This window comes from Acanthochromis polyacanthus, chromosome 1, assembly GCF_021347895.1.
Source record: "Acanthochromis polyacanthus isolate Apoly-LR-REF ecotype Palm Island chromosome 1, KAUST_Apoly_ChrSc, whole genome shotgun sequence".
Classification (NCBI taxonomy): domain Eukaryota; kingdom Metazoa; phylum Chordata; class Actinopteri; family Pomacentridae; genus Acanthochromis; species Acanthochromis polyacanthus.
Window position 1 is genome coordinate 24,785,760 of NC_067113.1, and position 21,904 is coordinate 24,807,663.

General features: G+C 41.0%; 1 long non-coding RNA gene across 1 annotated transcript; it reads left to right on the forward strand.

The window, feature by feature from the left end:
* Positions 1 to 14,684: 14,684 nt before the first annotated feature.
* Positions 14,685 to 16,967, forward strand: LOC110950672 (uncharacterized). The gene is made up of 2 exons (XR_002595670.2): positions 14,685 to 14,875; positions 15,539 to 16,967. It is a non-coding gene; the product is annotated as an uncharacterized LOC110950672 (long non-coding RNA).
* The last annotated feature ends 4,937 nt before the right edge of the window (positions 16,968 to 21,904 follow it).

Consider the following 21,904-nt stretch of genomic DNA (forward strand, 5'->3'; position numbering starts at 1 on the left):
ATCGTCACTTGCCATATTGTCTTTCTTTTCAGATTCCATATTTTTGTGTATCTGCTTCTGTGTTTTTGCAGCTGTCTGTTCACAGTAAGCCTGCCTTGCTTGTATTTTGCTCGTCTCTGTTGTTCTGCCTTCTGCCCGCTCTTCTTGGATTTCTTTGCCCCACTTGCTGCCCACCTTTCTGTGACCACTGGCTGCAAAAGAAAGACTTGAGTTTTGGACTTTCTCCTGCTCTCCTGTGTCGTGCGATTGAGTCCTGTTTCCTGAACCGTCACACTGACTCTTAAGATGCTAAATGCTCCACATACCTTCACGCTAACTGTGTCTGTCTGTCGTTCGGTGCTGAGCAGGTAGCACACGGTGGCTTTTTAAAGCCTTTTCTCTGAAAACAGCTTGCAGCCGCTGCCAACAGAGCAGTGAGAGCGAACCAAAACAGTAAAGCAGCGAAGCAGACAGCTGAACAATCAGCTGGAACCCCGTTTTAAAGCTTTGATGGCTTTTATGTTGTCATTTAAAATATTATTATACAATATTATCATAAAATAGCATTATAGTTTCTTTTACAAAAGGAAAAAACAGTACTAATGAAAGTAATTGCAATATTCTGTGTACGTAACATCTATGCAAGCTATCACAGTTAAATATAAACTGCATAGTCAGTGTTCAATCTCAGTGTTCACAGGCGAGGCTTTTCATTTTAGTCAGGGCCAACATCCACATACACGAAGTCAGTTGTTAAGTCTTAAAAGTGGAGGACTGAAGTGTCTGTGTGGTCCATAAATAAGCATGCAACAGATCACTGGCTTGTTCCAAGTCCTTTGATGTCTTCAGCGCCCAAGGCCGCACATCTCTTAAAGGAATAATCAGCGGCATTTAACTGCCTTGTTTTACAAAATGAACATAATACATCAGCAGGGGTTTGTGAGTGCTGAACAATACCTGGCATTCTGCTGCAACCCTGAGCTTTCTAAACAAGCAGTCTGGTCCATCCTCTTCCTCAGAAGCTGCTCACTGTGAGCACTTCAACCTTGGAAAAAGGAGACTACCGTGGTTCAACCACTCTGCAGTATCATTCAACAGTAAAACTCTTGTAACTAACTTCTGTGCATGATCTTACACCGATCTCAAGTGAGAATTGTCTGCAGGAAAAAGACGATTTCTTTTTTCTGGTGTACAGAATTCCAGCTCATGAGAGACGATAATGAAAAACAAAAACGCCACTTTCTTGAAAAGAATGGAACAAGGCCTCGTGAGGAGAAAAAAAAACAAAAACTGCACGAACTCGCCGTGAACCGAGTCAGACAGTTACTGTACAGTACATAGCACTGACTGTTTCCTTTCACCTCACCAAAGCTCGTCTCCCTGGCAACTAAAAAACAGGTTCTGAACTCGCTTCCCTCAGATGCAACCTTGAGAGGAAACTTCGTGAAACTGAAATTTAGAAAGAAAAAAAAAGTAGCAATGTGGAAGCGAATCTTCCTGTTATGGAAGGTGAAGAATGATGCGTAATTATTGGTGTCGGCTGGTAAACACACAAAGTGGCGACATTTTGGCAACACTGAACTGCAGTGCAACACAACAGCAGGTCGCTGGAGCATTTGGAGGTGTTTATACACACCTGCAAGGGTGCAGAAAGCGGTTTTAACATTTAATAGCGAGACTGGATATACTCAGTTCAATCTGGTCAAAAAGAATATTTCAGATATCCACAATGTCTTTCTTCTTAAGAAAAATAACATCACTGTTACCATACACATATATGGGGTTTCTTATTCTAGATATCCACATAGCAGCTGAATAATGACTGATTGCAATTCCAGATTCAAATACAGTTTAATTTTGAAGAACTATAATTGCAGTTCAAGATATGTATTTAATTCCCCTCAGTTCAAGATATGTGCATTGTCCTCCCAAGATATCTTAAATTAAGTTTAAACTAGTTACAATAATGTACTTATCTTGACGTAGTCCAAATGTAATTACCAATATCTTGAATTTAATTAGGCGCAGTTTCATTAGAAGCAACAGCATGTGAGAGGTGGAGGCTGCTTGCTTTTCAATATAAACCGTAACCACATACGACAAGCTGCTTTACCATTTAATAGATAGACTGGATGTACGTTGCAGATATCTGTAATCTAATTCCTCTTAATCAAAAAGAGCATTTCAGATATCCACATTGTCATTCTTAATAGTACAAATTATGTTATTTTTCATTTCACCATTCACGTGTATGGGGTTTCTCATTACAGACATCTACTATTCGACAGAATTATGACTACTTAAACACCGATTAGCCTTAATTTTAGTTCGACATATATCTTTAATTCCTCTAAATCCAAGATATGTGCATTGTTCTTTTGAGTTAAGTTTAAACTACAATGGCGTTGTAGATAACTTGAACTAAAATTATGACCAGTCAAATGGCAATAAATGATATACTGGATTAGAGTTTGATATTGTAGATATCTATAGTTACATTGGCAGCTTCTTTTTTTTTTTTTAAATCTTTTTGTATTTCAAAGATTCCAGTAGACTTCTGCACACTGTCTAACTTCCAAAGGTACATTTATTGGTGCTTTACTATATGTTTTGGTGCTAAACTTTCATCAGGCAAATAGATGATTTGACTCTGTCTTTCTGCAGTTAGAGAATGTGTGGAAGTCTGTTTAAACCTTTTAGATATGTTTGTCCTTCTCCTGCAGGCCTGCATTATGAAAAAGGTGTTGGTTCTTTTGGGTTTTGCTTTTCTTATTTAACTGCATTTTCTAATGACCAGCACTGCAACCACTCTTACTTGTTTTCTAACTAATCATGCATAACAGTTTTAACTATTCATTTGAGATCACACTATTTTGATTAGTCAAAACTAAATCAGAGACATCTCAACCTGTTGTTTTGACCAGAGGCTACACAGTGGCTCAGTGGTTAGCCCTATTGCCTTTTAGCTAGAAGGTCCCAGATGGATGCTTTGACCGGTGACAATGAGATAGCTTGATTAAAAATTCAGACTTGTCACAGTTTATTATGAGCAGCTAAAATGATGTTGTTGGTATCTGTCACTTTAATTCCTTTTAGTCAGCTACTAAACCTTAAAATGGTTTGCAGTACAAGGGAGATGGCATTATAGGAAAATCCGTCTAACAGATGTTCCACTGATCCCAAAGGTGAGGAGCCAGTAACACAACCTTATCAAAAATCCCCAACAGTCTCACTGTGTGCTTAGATATTGTACAATTTGCTCATATTTGACTAAACCGCCAATGTGTTGATTTTTCTCAAAAAAAAAATCAATGTACCGGTGTCCCCATAGCACAGACGAAGTATAAGAAAAGAAATTGAAACATTTTGGCGCCTCTGCCAGAGTATCACTAAGGGCTTTTCATTCCTCGACTAACAGCACTGGTGCCTGTTTCTTTAGGTGTTCCATCAAATGTGAGTAGAGTCCAGTGTGAGATTTCCACTGCTTTATGATTCACACCATAACCTGCATGAGAAACTCTAACAAGCCTGCGATGGAGGCAAGAAATGTTTCCCAAATGCTCTCCTTGCTTACCTTGGTGACATCAGAGAGGCTTTGAGGCTCACTCAGCAGCTGCACACATCTCAGACAAACCCACACAAAGTGCTTTTTAATTATTTTTGCTTATGAAAAAAAGCTCTCAGGATTGTGTAATTGTTTACCGACTTTGCTTGACGGGTGTCTTCCTGATGGTATTTGCTCTGTTGCACCTGGATGGGACAAGTTACACCTTTACGATTCTTGTTGGAAACTTGGAGTGCAGCAGTCAGCCAGAATAAATAAAACTAAATTTCATTTAACCAGCTAATGTGTAATTCGATGAAACTTTCCAAAACTGCTGAAATATTAAAAGTAATGTATCAATTGATTGACAGTAATCACCTTGAAATACAAGAAGCCCCGCAAAGCTAATCATGCAGGTGGGTGTGAGGATTATATTTCGCTCCTTTTGTTGATAGTGTGTCTGTCTGAGCTACACTGGCTGCCATCAGTGTGTTTGTGTCGGCTCGAGGTCTGTTATACGAACGTGGAAGAATTTATTAGGGAGAAAGAGTGAGCCGTAGCCAAGAACGGAGAAGAAGAATGAAGACACAGACAAGGAGACAAGGAGGAGGGAGTGGCTGGTAGCAGTTGGACAAGCACTTGACCTTTTCCTCTTTTTTTTCTCACCACATGCTGCTCCACCTCACTTTCCCAACACACACACATGTACTCGGTTGCATACAGGCCCTTGGGGTGTGTTTAGCCCTGAGGTCGCCATCTGTACCTGCCTGTTTGGTATGCAGCGGGTTCTGCCCTCAGTCCCAGCGAAGCCTACTCCCTCTTAGCTGTTTGCGGCTTTAACTGCCTGCACTTGTCTATGCAAATTTGTACATATGTGTTCAATTTTGCGTTTGATTATGCATGCATGCGCACTTGTTGCTCGCGTTTTCGGTGTTTATGATGTTCGCGTCCCATTGTGGGCGCGTATTTTATCGGTTTGTTGCTCCGTAAGATGGATCTGAGGGTATGGCGCTGACTTTCTTGTAGCGTTGGGGACTAATCCCTCAGTGCTACAAGACCAGCTGTTATTCACAACAGTGAGATTGCAAGCTTTATGTGTCTCCTGGCTATGTTTGTGAATTCTCCTGGATGTAGTTCATCTTGAAAATTGTATGGCATCTCCAGCCAACAACCACTATTTTGTTCTGCCCTATTGCGTGAAGGGTGTTGTGTGTGCGTGGATAGGTGTTTGTTTATCCTCTGCCTGTGTGTGCTTTTTGTGTCACTGGCGGCATTGAAAGCACCACTCCCAGACAGAAATGGACCGAGAGAATGGATCAGCAGCATTTTTTAATTAGTGTAAGATTTTGGGGCATCGAACGCTTGCATGGAAAAGGCTTGATGAGAATGTTCATATTTGCCTCCGATTCCACGTCCCGTCAATGATATTTAAAACTTAATTAACAGATGATCAATAGTGTTTACACCGTAAAGCGACTGGGGCAGATTCTAATTAGAATATCCATACATTATTAATGACATTAGCAAGCTCTGAAATTAAAAGGAGACAACTGCCACGTTCAATTAAGCCAGCGCTCACGGAGAGAAAAGTGGTGGCAAAAAGAGTGAAAACGAAAGAAAGGGAGTGAATGAGGGGCAGATCAAGGCAGAGATGGATGGGAAGCGATGATGATCAAAGTGCAGCGCAGGCAAAGAGGGTCAGCAAGGTCCTGAGTCATCTTGAGGTTGACATACAGCATAATAACTGAAGAGACTTAATTAGAATAACTTTGTTCTATGAATCCCAGAGCAATAATGATATGTAATATCACAGAAAAGTGCAGGCAATGACCAAAGTTACCCAAGTTACCTATAAAGCTTGTGGAGGTAAAATATATATGAGCACTCAGGATCACAGTTAAGGCTTTGCATTTGAGCTACTCTGCACTCAAAGCAATTAAAGAGCACGGCCATATGCCACCAGCTGCGTGCCCCCCAAGCATAATTATGATTTAGTGCAACTTGGGCACTGTTTTTATAGTTATGACTATCATTTCCATCAGTTATGATAACCTTGTACTCATCAAAGTGACTGCTGAGATGTGAGAACAGACGGGGAAAGACACAAGCTATCTGACAGACTGTAAACAATCCAGGTGTCACATTATCTGAACTATTTTAAACAGGCAATCAAGTTGAGTTTTCTTGGAAAGCAAAGGGTTTTGTTGCTAACATTTACTGCGTGCTTATAGTGCAGATGATATTGGGTGATTTAAAGCCCTGGATTATATTCAACCTTTCAAATTTATATCCAATCTATATCAAAATAGCTTCTTCCTGTAATATCTGTGAAGGAGTCTTTCTGTGTTGAGTTTGTATGTTCTCCCCGTGCATGCGTGGGTTTTCTCCGGGTTCTCTGGCTTCATGTCACGGTCCAAAAACATGCTGAGGTTAATTGAAGATTCTAAATTGTCTGTCGGTGTGAATGTGAGTGTGAGTGTTCCCTGCCTTCGCACTGAGCTAACTGGGATAGGCTTAAGCAGAGGATTAAGCAGAGTATAGATAATGGATGGATGGAAGTAGCTATCATAGTCTTGGGTTTTGTACAGTTTGTATCCTATTTTATCTTGCCAAGATCCCTGTCCTTGTATGTCTCTTGTTTTACTTTCTTACTTTGTCTGTTCTCCCTCTTTTTTTGATTGTCCTGATTTCACCTCAGTCTCGTGAATCACTCTGCATATAAATTTATATATTCCCGCATCTTCCTTTGTTCTTTGTCAGTTTGTCTGCAACCCTGCATTACCTGCCTTGTTTCCTCCCGTTTGCTACCCTCATGTTCACTCATCTCATGTTTGTCAGAGTTCATTCTACATCATGCTGGTTTGTACTTTTGTTTTCTGGAATTTTTTGTTTGAGATTAGGTTATTTAGATTTCACCTGGACTAGAAATTAAGATTCATCCCTCGATCAACAACCAACTTTTGTTTGTTTTACCAGTTACTCTTCCAGAAAGGTTCTCTATTCGCTTACCACACCCTGCCTGCCACATGTTTGTGCTTGGGTCCTTTTCCTATTCCTGATTTTACCAGTAACAGTAGCTATGCTTTGGTCAAAAATCCCTTTTGGTCTAAAACATTTCTTTGTATCAAAGTTACATTTTTTAAAGTTGATTTCAATGAAAAAAAACTATGTCTGTCTTGAAATGTCTTAGTTGTAACTTTACATTGTTGCTTTCTATAGAATATGTCAGTTTATGAAGTCCTCCTTCACCCCTCTGTTGCTCGCTGCAGCTCGAGCACACCAGCTCACCTACAACCCCAGCAATGGCAGTTTGTAATGTGTAAGTGACTCAGTCACACGTTTGTGTTGGAAACTGATTCAAAAGAAGCCTAATGGTACAGAAAACTCAACCCTGCAGTGTAAAAAAACCCAACTAGTTCCTTGGGTGTGAAATGAACACATGAAGTCTAAATCCATACTTTTGAAACTGCAGTTTTAAACTGGAAATTCTGAGCCATGGTGCTTTCTACTCATTTTGCTCCTGATATAAAAACACCACATGGACATGTTAACAAGGTAAAAAAACAAACAAAAAAACAACTTTTACCAGGTTTGGTTGAATCTGAATTAACAGATGTTTTCTTGACCTGACAATCTGTAAACACAGAACTGGCATGTATCTGTAACATTTTAAGTGGATGCAGCAGCTAGACACCTGATGGATGTATTTCCAGTATTCACTCTGCTGTTTTAATCCTTTGTGCCTTTTTTGTGACCTGAACAAATTCTCATTGTCCACCAGCAACTTTGTCAGTATGCGGTTTGACCCTGGAAAGGAAGTTTATGGTCAGCCTTTGAACTTATGTTGCTGTAAACAGCTGCCTCTGAAAATGAACTACAGAGTCTGGTGGAATATCTGTGAATTTGACTGATTCTTAATATAAAATAGTAGGGCTAAATGATTTGAGGAAGTAAACCTAATTGTAATTATTCTGATGGATTTTGCGATTTAATTTGCGAGATAATTTTTTAAAATCAACCTTCAGCTCAACAGTCACTGTGTAATGGGTTTAAAATTTGATGAAGCATTACCACATGAGCTACCATCAGAAGCGTGACCGTCACACAGATTGTGACAAATATACTATGGTTTTGCTGTGGTTGAATTAAGCATCCAAAACTCTTTATCAGTGTTAGGAAAAGATTATGCGATTTGCAACATATCCATTTGCTAACCCAATATTTCTTTCTATGAAGAGCACATGGCTTCCTGCATGCATTAATTTTCCATTTGAATTAAATTAGGAGTGCAGAATCATTTAATATTAACAGCATTTATATGCACATTGGGATGGAAATGTATGCACAACTAGTCAAGTGTGGTCTGTTAAATTTGAATCAGTAAAGCAATCTGTAACTTGGAATGGATGTTGAGAGTGAACAGAGAACAATCTCATCGTTTGGCTTTGTTTTCTACTGGAAAACACTTTTTTTCATGATTTTCACCCCATCTGCCTTATTTTTAAGGATGTTTCCGTTCTCACACTTAAGCTCTTTAAGGCAATTGTCTTACAGAAGTAAGACCCAGGTTGTAAGAAGCTCTAACCGCACTTTAACTTCTCCGTCAAAACCATTTTAACACTCAGTTCCGGCAGTTAAATCTGCCGCAACACAAAAGTCAGACTGTGAGATTCTAACTCTGAAAGCAGCCCGTGAAGATCATCTGAAGTTCATCTGGTTTCAGCTGTTCAGCCATTTGTGCCACGGGAGTAAGGAGGAAAACTTCTGAGGATGAAATGTAAGAAACTTCAACTTAGCTAATTACAAAAAGGAGCTTAAACACTCATAATTAGCCTTTCCTATTGTAGTATAAGGTTATCGCAGTGCCATGCCAGTGTAATTTTAGAGGGAAGTGGAGAAGAAATGGAAGTTAGGAATGAAAAGTAGCACTTAGAGGCTCAGTTGGGAATCCACTCGGATCATTCAGAAGCATTTAGACCTGACCGGTGGCTTCTATAGCTATTATACTGCACTAACGTAACACACACTGATGTTATAATTTCAAATGAGAAACCAGGGAGTTATCTGTCGGTCTGTAAGTTCCTTTTCTTTGCAATTTAGCAAGTGTGCCGCACGGAAAATGAAGAACTCTTATCTGATCTTGAAATAACATCAAGCTTTAGTTGTTTACAGTTGTTTCCAGTTGTTTCCGACAGTTACTTCCATACCGACTGACCGCTGTTGTCTCCAGTAATCAGTAATCAGTTTGTCATGACTGTGAAAAAGTGGCTGTCACAGTTTCCCACAGCCCAAGGTTATGGCTTCAAACGGGTTTTTTTAATCTGACAATTTACAATCGCAAAACACAGCCGGGAAAATGCTCACAGCCAACAAATAGTCAGAACCCAGAACAAAAGGCAACTCGATGTTTTCACACTTTAACAAACAAGACATAATACTTTAATTTGTTAGTGTCAGAGGTGGACAGATCCAGTCTAGCTGTGCCAAGCAAAGCTAATACTTTTATATCATTGAAACCAAAGTACATTTTTTCTTCCCACACGTTTTATAACACTACCCTGAAAAAAAGTGAATATCATTTAAAACTGCGCTTGCGTTGGTCATTGAAATCCAGCAGAACACTCAATGTAACATTCCTGTGAAAAGCCTCTCAAATAATACTTTTATAATTGGTCCTGCGGAGATTAACAGAGTCCTATTGAAGCAGATCATACGACCCTGAGCTTTCAGACGCAGGATGAATTGCTGACACCGTACAGCGAGGGTAGTAAGCACAGATACGATTCTCAGTGTCATTCATCAGAGGGTAATAGATGTGCCCAGTAGGCCAGAAAACAAGAGAAAGCGAGGAGCGGCGAGGAGGAGAGAGGCAGGAGGGATACATTCATTTCATCTGCGATGAAAGACAAGAGACACAATATCAAGACGTTTGGGAGGCCATCTTTCACCGTCTCTTTACTCTCAAAGTGTGTGTGTGTGTGTGTGTGTGTGTGTGTGTGTGTGTGTGTGTGTGTGTGTGTGTGTGTGTGTGTGTGTGTGTGTTGTGTTCATGAGAGAAAAAAGGGTAATTTGATTTTCTTTCCCCTGCCTTATAGCAAAGGATTGGGATGACCAGGCAATCTAGTCCACTGACCTTCCAGTTTCACTTAAACTTTCAGCTTTGAAACACTAGCTCTCTCTGCGACTCCTTTTTTTTCTGCAGCAAAAAAATATTGGTGCATGAGCACACACACACAGACACAAAGTCTCATCTCTCACCCTCCGTAATTAAGCCTTCATCATTGATTCTGGGGGCGTTTTGGCCGTGTAACCTAATACCAGCAGTAACATTTCTTGCATTTATAACACAAGCGAGTGTGTCTATCTTATTTGTTTTGTGCGAGCGTGTGTGTGTGTGTGCGTGTGTGTGTGTGCAAGCGTGGGGTCGTGTTTCCTTGGATACACTGATGGGCTCTCAGACTGCTTGTAGCGGTCCATTAGAGATCAATGGGATCCCTGCTCCTAATTCCTACTATCAGGGTGCCTCTGATCCTTATCTGCTGTGTGGAAAATGCAGTCAAAGCCATTTCATCCTGGCACACATACAAACAAATACACACACACCATGCATACAGTACAAACAAGCATGAAAGCACTCTCAGACATGCTTCCTAGCCGGTGTAGGTGAAGATACTCTCACCCACACAAACAAATCTTCCAGGTGAATGTGTGTATGTGTGTGTGTGTGAGTGTTGAATGAGGTGGAGATGAATGCCTTTTGAAGTCTTAAGCAGAGATCATCATTGCTGTGAATGGCCCCCGAGGTGACCGTGGTTAGACCGTGAAAGCCAAAGCTCCCGTAGCTCAAAAACCACAGCTGGAGAGACCAGCCAGCACACACCGGTGCTCACCAATCATATCTGATACGAGTTATTGTAAAGGAATAATGGCAGCAAACCTGGCAACCTCACTGTGACAACAAGACTGCGGGTATCTGTGCAAAGGCTCTATTGTGACTGTACAACTTGTTCTTAAATGACATAATGATGTTTTCACACGGCTGTTTTTATTAGCTTCTCTTTGGCAGCCTGCAGGAAGCCGCAACGCATGCGACCCTACTGAGCAGTGGTTTGTGGAAAATCATGCTAGCTTGTGTGCTGCAAAATCTGACCGGATATAGCAGGACATCTGGGTATTTGTGGTACACCATATTTGATATACTGTGTATTGGAACATACTAAATGTTTTTTTCTGCCATACTGTACGGTATGATAATCTGGATATTGGAATCTTTATCTCTTCCTTTTTTTGCACACAAAGCCTTGTACATTTGAACTTTTTTTAGAGAGTTTTTATGTTCTTGCAAGTCTTGGATGTGCTCAGAACTGCTCTTTGCAATAAATTGGATATAAAAAGTCATGTAACCTCTAGGTTAAAAAGTTAAGCCTTTGCAGAAGTGACTTAAACTTGCATTCTGTCTACAGGCCAGTAGAGGGCAACTCTTGTAATTCAGATCATATAAAAGTGTATGAGAAATTGACTATACTTCTTACTTGATTTTTCACCTCAGGACACATTTTCCTAATAAGATTTCAGTCTCAGTTGCTAGTTTCAAGCCAGCATGATGTTTATTTTGTAAATTACTGTCCTCTGTAGAGTAAAATGGATGACAAAGTGGGGTATACTTTAGGAAACTACACGTGCCTATACAGTGGGATATACTTTAAGTTCAGATGGCTTCAATTAGATCCTTTGTGGTTTCAAAAGATCAAACATCAAACTCGAGGCTTGAAAACCATAATCCAAAAACTAACCGGTGATGTCTCAGACAACATCTGTCTTTTTTCCATCTAATTTCTGCACAAGTAACCTTAAACATATATGCATGTTTTTGCAGTTTTCCTTCCATCACCACTATTTCTACTTGTTCCTTTGGGGAAACCTGTCTGCGTTTCTCATCTACATTACATATACTTAAAGACCCCCTCTAGGGAAAATCAATTTTTCCATCTTGTTAACATGTCCATATGGCGTTTTCTACACACTGGAAGCGACATCATGAGCAAAATGAGCAAGCTGTCTGAGCATTTCCTCCTTGACACTGCAGCATAGTGATGGCAGTGACAAAAACATGGATTCAAACTTCTGGGGTGTCACGTCTAACAAATCTAAAAAGGGTCTCTGCTGCTTCTAAGAGGGCAAGAAAACATCTGTAAATTTGGGTTAACCACACCTACTAATTATTTTTTACTTTGCTAACATGCCCATATGGTGTTTTTATTGTCTGGAATATCCTCATTTCCAGAGGCAGCTGTTTTCAGCGACGCAACTCCAAAAACTATAAAAAGACTATAAGCTGCCCAGAGAAGACAGCACAGGTGGGGGACACAGAGTTTTTTGAGACCTAAACAAAAGTAGAAAGAAGCGTATATGTCCATCAGGTGTCCAGTTGCTATATCAACTTGAAAGGCTGCTTTTACGTGTCAGTGTTGCGTTTACAGATTGTTTCTGCTGCTTCTAACAGGCCAAGAATATGTCGTAAAGTTTCACTAAAGCTGGTAAAAGATTTTTTTGCTTTGTGAACATGTCCATATGGTGTGTTTATATCCTGGAAGATGCAACAGGAGCAAACTAAGAAGGAAGCACCATAGATTGACATTTCCACCTTGAAACTGCAGTGTAGCAATGACAGAAAAGTACAGATTTAGACTCATAACTTTTCTTCTTCAGAGTCAGTTTCTAACTTGAACATGTATGGCTAAATTACTCCAATATTACAACTCGCCATTTTGTAGCGAAGAGTAGTTTTGCAGTGTATAAGCAGAGTTGAACGTGAGCTGGTGTGCTGGAGCTGCAGCGAGTGGGGAGGCCATGTCAGCAATGTAACTATAAATCGATAAGCAATCTCCATGCACATTAGGGCTTGAAAATGTACAAAATTGTCAATACTGGCGCTGATTTAACACAATTTCTTCCCCAGAATTGAAACTGTTCGTCTTGTAAATCAATTTTTTGTCCAACAAAGAAGTCAAACTTGTCAAATGCAGCATGTCGTTTAACCATCTGAACTTTAAACAGTTTCTGAGCGTTTTTTGGTTCCTCGCTTTGGACACATTGCAGCGTAAATTTCTGCACCTCAGTGGAAACAAAACAACCGCAGCTTTAAGTAAAAACACATCAAACGTGTGTTTTGTGCAGTAAAAAAAGAAAAAACTTGTAAATCCTAAAAGAGACGATCAAAGTTGAATTATTTTTTTAGAGTTGAACAAAAATTTGACCAAAAAAAAAAACATCAGGAGCTTTTTGACTGGAGAGGGATACTCAAAGGCTGGAGAGCGATTTTCACTACGAAAAAGCCACATTATGATTCTTAATTGTTTCAGAAGTGAGATGCTTTATTTGACACCATTGTTTGTGTTTCTAACACTTAGCTGCTCAGGTAGTCGACAGCATCCATGCATGCTTTGATGCTGGTTTCCTTTGGGGATACTTCTACCTCTGAAACTTTGATAAAATGTTTACATGCACAAACACAAAAATAGAATACATGAAAAACCTGATCAAAAGTGGGATACTCATTTCCATGTAAACACAGTCAGTGAGTGAACCTGGCAGCTGTATATGCACAAAAGTGATGTTGGAACTCGTGCAGCTCTGCATTGTAAACGGTTCTTGATAACTAAGTAGCTTGAAGGATTCCTTGGCCTGACTCCACACGCAGGTCGCTCTACGCTCTGCGTGTCTGGCTCTGTGCGCACGCTTGTCAGTGTGTACTGTTACCTTATCAGTTGTGACTTCCATTGTGGGTCCACTGTTGTGCCTGTGCACTGTGGGTGTAATTTGAAGAGGTAGGTTACTGTTAGGGTAAAGCGATACAGCAGTAAACAGCACTGTTATACGGGAAGCGATGGGATAACGGAGTGGTCTAGATTACACAGACGATCTCCAGCTGCTGTTATCGCACAGAATGTAATGAAACCTTTACTGGTCAGAAACAACGGGGGACATCCTTCCTCTATCTCTGTTCTTTTCTCTCACCCCTTTTGTCCTCGTCTTGTTCTATCCCCGCATCCCTCCCTCTCTAACCTTTCTTCATCCTCTTGTCTCCTCTTTTTTTTTATCTCTTTCTCATACATCCTGTCTCTCTCATCCTCCTTCTCCTAACCTTCTCCCATCATCATCTCTTGTTTTTTTTTCCATTTCCTCTTTCTTCACCTTATCCTCCCCATTCATCACATCATTTTTCCTGCATCCTCTTCTTTGTCCTTTCCTCCTTCTTGGTATTCATTTTTAGATACACCGGCTGCTCTGTTACAATCATGGAAATGCCACGGATGAAAAGCAGAAAAAGACACCTGATGTTTTTTTCTTTTTTATCGCTTGGACTTCATCTTGTGCAATTCCGCGCAGCCCTTTTCTTCCCTTCAGCAGCTCAAAAGACTTATTTTCATGGACAAGTTATCAACCTCAGTGGAAATGTCAAATGCATTTTTGTTCAAATGTAACATAACTCCATCTTGCAGCAGTGAAGTGAAGACAAGCTTCTAAAGAAGGAGAGAAAAAAAAACATCCCCAAATTTATTTTGCTCGAGAAAACTCAGATTTAAGCCTCTTGGTTAATCAACCAATTTAGCTCGGAAGCGCATTTTCACAATAAGGCTTGTAGTTTTTTGTTGATTTACGCGCTTGGTGTGCTTTTGAAGGCCTCGAGAGGTCTTGAAAGTTAGAGATTAATTACTTTTCTTTTCCGGTCGAGCAAATTAAAGGCAGCTCAGAAGAAGCCCTCATCACATAATCAACTAATCAGCTTCATCATCCCCACCACCACATGCACGCTTCTCCCTCCAGTCTTATCAATAGAGGGCATTTGACACTCATTTAGCTCTCTGAAGATCAGTCCATCACACACTAAAACCCACAAAAATGCACTGTTCAGTCTCTCACTTGAAAATAGATTTACTGATAGAGTTTTTCTTTGAAGGAGGGCCAACACAGCTTCATAAAAGGGGTCCATTCTCGCTTGCATGTTTGCAGGCGTTGTTTTGAGGGGGGCATGGGTGACAAAAGAGACCCAGAGGTCCGCTGCTGGTCGAGTGGCTGCTGTTTACCCCCAGGGCAGTGAAGGGAGGCAGGCACAGAGGAGCTGGGAAACTCCCCCCGCCCCTCTTGGCCGCCTCTCGCCGGAGCAGAACAGCGGCGAGCTTTCACAGCCGAGAAACCACAGAGACGCAGGAGGCTGATAAGAGTGAAACAAGCCATTGAGTCTGGTTAAAAGAGAAGTTTTTCCATTCCTGCATAAGTGTGGGAAAGAGTTATGCCATGGGAAAAGAAAGATATTTGATGGGAAAAAATGTCCATGGTGCTGAGAAACAAGTGAGTATGTAAAAGGAGATTTAATTAAAAAATGACTGGTGATAGGATTGTTTGGAATTGAAATAATTCTGACTTATTTTTGACCTTCAGTTGCCTTCACCTCCTCCATCTCCCTTCCATCTATCCATCTTCTCCTCCCTTCATCCACCTCTCCATCTGTCGACTCCCCTCCTTGCCTTCCTCTCCTTCTCTTGTTACCTCTCTGCCTCTCTGTCATCTGTTCATCCCCTCCTTCTTCCATCTCTCTATACTTGTCCCACTCAGCTCTGAACAAGACTGATGAAAAGAACAAGCCATTCTTTATCGCCTTGCCCTGATTCTCATCTCATCTCTAATCTACTGGACCCAGCAATCCTCCCCATTCAGCTCAGTTCAACTTCATGGCATTTTTCGTGTGTGTCATTGCTCTAAGTGTGCATTTGTGTGTGTGTGTGTGTGTGTGTGTGTGTGTGTGTGTGTGTGTGTGTGTGTGTGTGTGTGTGTGTGTGTGTGTGTGTGTGTGTGTGTCAGGCTTCAAATTGATAAACCGTATTTCTCTCTCTCATCCTCTTCATCTGCCCACAATGGGCCTCATAGTCTGTAATAGTGCCTTCTTTCTCCCGCTCTGTAGCGTAGCGGCACAGTCTGTTCTACAAAGTGGCTTTCACATCTTTATTTTTCTAGATTGGCCGATTTTCTTCCTGACAAGAGAGCCGAACATGTAGCCTGTGAAGCCTCCGAGTGCCGTATTGGCTCCACAACTTAAGAGTCCGGTCACAGCTTTGGTCTGGTCTCCTGTGAAATCGGGAAGAAAACACACAACAATCGCCGTTTGGCTTCATTTGTGTTTGACTCTGGAGGGGACAATTATGTCATACAGTAGAATAACACCACTCTGGGTTGCCTCTCGTTGATGAGCTTGGGAAATATCTCTGCATCTGTAGCATTTTTGTCCATTGTAATGTCTTCATTGTGGTCGCACAATGTGACGTCCTTCTGAATGCACAATCAGTGGCTCTGGTTAATGAATACAGCTTCCTTCTCTGACCTTGGCAGAGATGAGTGAGTCCCTGTTGCCCACACATGCATGATTGTACACACACGCGAACACACACAAACATCTGCACAAGCACACCAAGCGGTCTCCCTGTCAACACGGTGAGGTAAATGAGTCGCCGCTCAATAGCCCGGGCCTCTAGTGGTGCAAATTATCATTGTATTCATGAGCTGGCAGACCTGCTACAGCCGAATATCGGCTCACCGGCTGTGTTGCTGGCAGTTACAAGTACAAATTGCGTGTGCTTTTTTTAGCTAATCAATGTATTGACCAATCTATAATGAGAAAGCACGCATGTGTCCGCGTCAAACGCACTCACTCACAGGGAAACTGCCAGTGTCCGGAGGTCAACAGGAATTATTCATGTAATGTAGCTGTTGTGTAAGCTTATATTTGTTAAGCGTTGTTAAGCCGCCGTTTACGGGGGAGCCTATTCCCCGCTAACTGCACCCTGTGGTGTACATCCATCCATCAACAGTGTGGGTCAGGCCTATTTGTTTGTTTAAAGAATATCCATTTCAGCAGGCAAACAGAGCGTGTGTACATTAGCTATTTATAACCCCACATGAGCATTGCTGTGCCTGCTGGACACAAACAGCAAGAGCTTATGGAAAGCTGTACATCACACTATGGATTAACATTACAACCAGAATCAGAACATATGCTCCAATCGAGTGCGCGCTCCTAAGTGCCACGGGAACTTCATTGTGTTTTCACCATGGGATTTTTCCCTAATGTCTGGAGTGATTTTTCTGTTATACTTTATTGAGAATTTGGCAAAGAACTACCATAATGGACAATGGTTAACTGAGCTATGTTTTAAAAAGAGAGACAGAAGTTTGGGGTCAGTCAATAATACTATGATTGAACAATTCTATATGAAACATGGTAAAAGCTCATGTTCTGAAAGCCTCATTTGCACTGTTAACTCTTCCTCAGTTCATTTTTGTGTACCCACAAACTGTTGTTATTCAGTTGTTGTATCAGAACTGGGCTGCAGAGATGTACCTGCACAGAAATACTTTGTCATTTTGAGCAAGAAGACGTGCAATCTGACTACTGTTGTTTGTTTTTTGTCACGAATGTACAACAAAAGCAAGCCGAGTGATCAATTTTTCCCAGTAGTCACTTGTGGCGCTGCAACAAAAGACTCCCCCGCTGCCCAAAAAGCATTTTCCCCACAGACCTCCATTATTATAGAGACCACTGCAAAAATGTTGACAGGACACCTCACTTTGCAAACAAAGTAGTGTTTTTCTCCCTCTATTATGAATTTTGAATCCCTGCAGGTTACATGTTTGTAAAATGTCCCCAGAGTTTACACTGTAAAACTGTTCTTTAAAAAAAAATAGTGAAAATCTATCAGTAGGGATGCCAGAAAAAATATGCTAAAAAAGTTTTTTTTGTTTTTCTTTTTGAAAAACAAAAAAACACCAACAACAACAAAACCGTGAAAACAACAACAAATATCTATTTAAAAACTTTTTCCTGGTTTATATAGAGCAAAAAATATCACTGCACTAATGCCACCTGCATGCTTCACTTTCAGGACGATGCATTCACTGGGGTGGTCCTGGTCAGGTTCACATCAATCATGCAGGACACCACGTGAATAAATTTATCTTGGTCTCGTCTGACCAAAGAATTCTCTCCTAATAATCATCAGTCTTCTTTTCATGCCTTTTAGCAGAGTTTCATGTTGCAGTTTACTGCCAAAGCACATGCAAGGCCTTTTATTTTCAGATGTTGTTCATAGAGGTTCACGTTATGCAATATCCTTTACACTGTCTGAGCTGTCAGAAGTCCACTGATAACCCCTCTGTAAAATCTGAAGTGCTTGTCTGTCTGTTATTCAGAGGTAGATAGTGAAAGTAGTGCACTGTCTATGTCTGTTTAGGAGGATGGCCTCTGCAGCTCTGATTAGCGGCACAAAGGCTTGTACTACAGTATAGCTCCTAACTGCTCCTGCAACTGTATTTTACCAGATTTTTTAGCTGGCCACCGATCTTCCTTTACCCTTTTCCATCTTTGTGAAGTCTTACAGTCAGATTTTTGGATACCTTCAGGAGCCATGCACATTGACAGAGCCAAAAGATCCCAAATTGGTCAAGTTTTGCTCATTTTATAACCATGTTCAAGCAGAACTGGAAATCATGCGTGTTCTCAATATGGTTGCATTGTTCACGGGCGTATTCACGTTTGTTGCATCGAGCTTCTTCTTTGTGGTCTGTATTTTCAGTATGGTGTTTCTAAAGTGTCCATTTTTCATTGTTCATAAGACAAAATCTTCCACTTGTCAACTTCGAAATAATGCACAGCGGTGCATTCATTTCTGTTGTGTACTGCATGTTAGATAAGAAAGAGGATGAAAAATGTGATCCTCCATAAAATAACTGTGCAATTTTGCTGAAAAAGAGCACATTTATATTCCTTGTAAACCTAAACATTAACCGTCATTGTGGCATGTCTTAAAACTTACAGAGAAGACGTCAAAATACAGATAAAAAAATATTCATAAGGTCTAATGACTCTTTATTGTCAACCTCTGATCAGTCAGGAATAAGTTTTACACAGTTTTACATATTAATAGCTATTTACTGACTGTGTGAACTAAAATGCACAAGGACTATAATTCTCCTTTACAATAATTCACTACGTTTACAATTAGCCATGCAAAACTCATTAAAATATGCAATAATGAAGACCAATGTTCCCAGATTTGAAGGCCTCGGGCAAGTTTCAATGCCATTATTCCATCATCTAATAATTTTCTCTACGACCGGAGGTTAGCGGGGGAGGGTTAGGGGTTTGGATTTGCCCCCCCCCCCCCCCCCCCCCCCGACCCCACGAGCAGCCCACTTTTTCTGACGGACTAGAAACTTGATATCCTGCTCCAGTTCCTCATCCTTAATGCCTTTTATCTTCTGAGTGACTCCGTCTTCCACCTCTATTGAGATAATTTTACACTCACCCACTTACTCACTTTTCATGCAGTTGGAAGTACATGACGTATGTTTAGAGACCCTTTGTCACTCCTTGATTTTTGCATTGTCGCCTTGATTTTAAAATATAGATAAATGATAATCACCTGATTGCCACTGCGGTGCTTGTTAAGAATGGTAAGTCATCCATCAATGCTAATTTGGCGAGCCAATTTTCTCTGTGAACTCAGTAGGCAGACAAACGAAATCAAATTAACACTGATGTATCACCAGTCAGCCATGTGAGAACCAGATGCAGTGAAACAAAAGTTAAGGGTGGCTTTTCTTGTCACTGAATCCATTTTACGGGTTGAAACGAATGATTTTTTTATGCCATGTGTAAGGATACTGCATGTGATTAGGATTATTTCCTGCGAACAAGAATCATCATTTCACTAAATCTCTAAAATTATGCAGTGCACACAGCACAATGAGTCAGAATTGATAGAACATGTTCAGTACACACAGAAATCATCCTTTATGTCGGCGTGAAAGCATACATCACTGATTATGTCTTAGGACCAACTGTGCATGTTTGTTGATGGAATATTTTGGAGTGGCCAAAAACAACATTCCACTGGGACGACACCAACAAAAGCCTTAGATTTAATGACTGGTCGGTAAATAATTTCCATGCAAACACTGGCAGTTGGCTTCCAATCTGCTTATTAGGGACATTGACACAGTCGCAACAAAATAAATGTAAGAAACCTGAAGTCAGAATGCTTTGTTGTGGGTAAATGCTGCTATCATTTCTTTAAATTTCTTCTTCATTGATTCTGGTTCAAGTTTCCTACTGAAATGAACTGAATACTACACTGTGTGGAGGATGTAAACATTTCAGTCAAGATGAAGGAAAGGTTTGCCTAGCTGATCAACAGGTGTTTTGTCCAGGACACAAACCTAAATGTGTCTGCCAGGATGTATTGCTCCACTATAGATCAGCAAGAAAACAAAAAGAAACTCTGTAGTAAGAATGGCTTGAACTGACTGATATCGCACCGCCAAAGCCTCATATTAGCTTCAGTTCTGACCCCTGTTGTGCTACAAAGGGGCCAGTTCAAGGACAGTGCGCATAAAACTGTTAATAGGTGGCTTTTTACTGCAGGAACGAGGTGATAATCGTCCATTTCAGCTTTTCTGTGTCCATTGTGCCGTTTGATCTGACAGTTTTGACTTCAACTTTGAGTGCACTAGAACAACTACAAATAGCAGCTACTCGACATAACTCCAGTTTCATGAGCATGTAGGAAATAGATCAATGGAAGTTTGTTATGTTAGACCATTTGGTGGTATTAGAGAGAGGACTGCTGCTCAACGAGGACATCGAGAAGGCAGAATTAATTATGGTCATTGTCCTCTATGATTTTAGCCAATCAGTACTTTCTTCTCAGAATTTAAACGATCAAAGTCCAAACTTGCACAACAGTTTTGTCAGGGCCACTAAGAAATATCTACCCAGGAGCAGCTACTTTCTTTACTCCCCCCAAAACAGCCTTGACAGAAGTTCTTTAAACTTGATTTTGGTCATCAGAACATGTACAAAGGTTCCTAATACCCCAAAATAGCCCTTGTATTGTGGAAAACTGCTTAATGCTTGTTTCATTGTACGTACCATGTAGAGGAAGTTTTGTACTCCGATAAATCCAAATCCTATCCATCACCCTGATAAAGATGGTCGCAAACTCCTAGTTTCCACCATAGGTGATCTTATGTTGTCTTTAGCTTTGCAATTAGAAGCTGAAAAAGTCATTTGTAATTTACAGCAACAAAAATTGAGCTGAAGTCTTGGCTGTGTGCCTCCTTTTCAGCTATATGTGAATAATTTGAGGTAGTTCTTGCATCTGCACCTCGACCCCTTAAGTAATCTTCAGCTATTTTGGTAACAACTACATCTAAGCTGCTTTGTTCAGTCTTTTTAAGGACCTGAAAGCTTACCGTGGTTCCAATCAGTAGTAAGTTTCTCCTTTCGATGGTTATCTCAGTCTCCCCAATCCACTTTTCACTTTCTTTTTTTTTACCTTCTCACTCTGTGGACTTTTTTCTCCCAGTGCATGACTCTTTTCTCTTTTCTCTCCACCTATCTTGGCATCTCCTGCGGATGCTGTGCAGCACCAAGACATGAAGTTGACGCAGAAGCCTTCATCTCTACCTTCCCCATTTCATTTACAGCCATCATCCCCTTTGCACCCCACCCTTTTGTCTATTCTTTTGCCAGCCTTTCATCCAAACCTCCTTAACCTCCTCCCATCCCTGCTGTTGTCAGACAGAGCACCAGAAGCCAAGGGCAGATGCCTGGGGCTGTGTCCCTGGATAGAGCTACTTAGCCTGAGATATACAGTTTGGCAGACCCTATGTGAGATATATGATGTGACGTGGTGCCATATTGGCCTGCGAGGGTCCAAATTACACGCGCTGCCAACACAAAGAGCTGTTAGCTGACAGATGGTTAAAGCATGAATCTGCATTCAAGTCAGTGGAGGCTTCAGGCTTAAGGCTGTTCATGCTCACACATGATAAACAGTAGACAAATGTGTATAGGTTATGTGTGAGGGAATGAGTGCAGCTGCTGCTGTGCTTTGCTCTGGGTATTCAATATGTGTCCTCAGCACTTCTACATGCATGCACTCAAAAATTCATGTGTGCCTTTGCCGGTGCATGTGTGAGCTTCTCTGGGTGTTTGCTGGGCACAGAATCAGCAGAATGCCACTGGAATGAGAATAAGTGTGGCTTTGCCATGGCAACGGAGGAATGCCAGAGTAGACGGGAGCAGCCGAATTAAAGCTGCTCATCACAGCAGGAGGAGAAGAACGAAGGACCTGATTAAACACCAGCATCTCTCCTCCCGGAGCCCCCAGCCTCCACCCTTTTCATCTTCCATTTAAGTCTGCGGCGAGATGCTGCAAAGTAAAACCGGCTCAGACGCCCACAGATTCATGTAGGCACAAAGCTCATTACAAGCAGGAATGCAGTTTATGCTGATTTCTGTGTTTTGGACTCTCATGCAGGGAA